This window comes from Thamnophis sirtalis, unplaced genomic scaffold (assembly GCF_051295495.1).
Source record: "Thamnophis sirtalis isolate CommonGarterSnake01/CBP01778 unplaced genomic scaffold, rThaSir2_p1.2 scaffold_3, whole genome shotgun sequence".
NCBI lineage: Eukaryota > Metazoa > Chordata > Lepidosauria > Squamata > Natricidae > Thamnophis > Thamnophis sirtalis.
In genome coordinates this window covers 148740623-148742436 of record NW_028261383.1, presented here as the reverse complement: position 1 = coordinate 148742436, position 1814 = coordinate 148740623, and the positions used below count along the sequence as shown (strand labels likewise).

The following is a 1814-nucleotide window of genomic DNA, read 5'->3' as shown; positions in this document are numbered from 1 at the left end:
TGGAGGAAGAATTCTGGGAGTTGAAGTCCACAAGTCTTAAAGCTGTCAAATTTGAACACCCCTGGGGTTTTTTTTCTAAAGAGTTAAGGGTGCAAGGGACTTGCAACTTGACAGCTTTAAGACTTGCATGCTTCCAATGCCAGTGTTTCTGAGCCAACATTTTGGTTGCTAAGCAAGAGCATTGTTAAGTGAGTTTCACATTTTACAAGTTGGCCACGCCCACCCAGTCACATGATTGGTAAGCCACTCCCACCATCACATGGTCAGCAAGCCACTCCCACAAAGCAGGCCACACCTACAGAAGAGGTTCTAAAAACTTTTGAAACCCACCACTGCTTCAGACAAATGGTTAATCTCCATTCCCAGCCCACTCTGAGTTATACCATCCAGAGGTGGTATTTGCCGGTTCTCTGAACTACTCACAATTTCCGCTACTGCTTCTCCAGAACCTGTCAGAACCTGCTGAATTTCACCCCTGCTTCAAGGTGTTCATAAAATGTATTGTAATTGGCTAAACTTGCACACTTTTAGCCAAGTGTATTGTGGGCTTTCAAGTGTGCTTAAACTGATGTTTCATTGTTTTCTATTTGTCATGCGTGATGGAAGCTAAACCCTGTACACTGCAAAAAAAAGAATTAAATTACTAGATATCTACTAACATTCCCATAGGGCAGTGATGGCGAATCTTTTTGGGACCGAGTGCCCAAACCGGAACATGCATGCCTGTGGGTGCATGTGCATGTGCTGGAGTACCGGAAATCTGAAGACCAGCTGGTCAGTGCAGGCATGTCTGTTTTCTTGGCCATTTTCAGGCCGTTTTTAGGCCAGTTTCTGGCCCAAAAAACGACCTGAAAAAGGCCCGAAAAACGGTTTGGGTTTTGGCCGTTTTCAGGCCATTTTAGTGTTCTAGCACCGCAAGAACCAGCTGGACGGCGATGGAAACCAGAAGAGCAGCTGGAGACTGCGCCCATGCCCACAAAGAGGTCACTGCGTGCCATAAGTGCTAGTTATTTTGAATAAAAGTATAAGAAAATAGTTACCATACAACAAGTCAAATAGTGCCACCTCCTGGTGAAAAATAGGATTCTATAAAAAAGAGTCTGGATTAAAAGCTTCCCACAAAAAAAAAATGACAGAGCATTTATTTAAGTAAAAATGTTTCAAACTATATAATATTGGTAAGAAAAGCAAGATATTTCACAATTGTAAAATTATAGATAGAGTTTAACTGAACAAATAATACAGATTAAAAATAAGGGCTTATACAATGCATTAGAGCCAGTTCCCAAAAGGTGCTTCAGAATACGGAAATGTGTGAACTAAGCATTGGTCTGCAACTTTTTAAAGCAGCAACATTTTTCCCCAGGGTTGCTCATCAGCCCTCTACAGTTGCCATCTGATCTGGAAAAAGACAAGGATGCTTTAAAAGCTACCCGAAGGTACTGTTTTATGCTCCACAGACTTTCAGGTTCCATTTTGGAATTGAATCCAAAACGCTGCATAACCCTATTAAAATTATTGCAACAAAGCAGTTAAACCAATTCAAAACACTATGTTTTATATAACACATGCAGCCAAGTTGAAAAGCTCTAAATGCATAAGGCAAAAGAAAAAAAAAAGTTTACCACTAGAGTCTTTTTCTTGCAACTTTTTTCATACTGAGTCAAATCTGGCAGTTTGGTTCATAGAGAACGCTGATTGCTTGTCAAAAGAGAGAATCAAGTTTTCAAGAGGAAAATGTTATTTGGAACAACAAGTATAGAAGGTAAATATAACATCTGAAAGAGAAAACTTGGCCATCCTTTAGCCGATTC

The 1814-nt window shown here is 40.4% G+C and overlaps 1 protein-coding gene across 4 annotated transcripts in view; it reads right to left on the bottom strand.

Moving 5' to 3' along the window:
* Positions 1-1105: 1105 nt before the first annotated feature.
* The window catches only part of LIMA1 (LIM domain and actin binding 1), a 64038-nt gene continuing 63329 nt past the window's right edge, over positions 1106-1814 (bottom strand). For all 4 annotated transcript variants that reach the window (XM_087710373.1, XM_087710374.1, XM_087710375.1 and 1 more), the window contains exon 11: positions 1106-1814. This exon is cut by the window's right edge and continues 1755 nt beyond it. The gene's annotated coding sequence lies outside the window, so the exon portion shown is untranslated.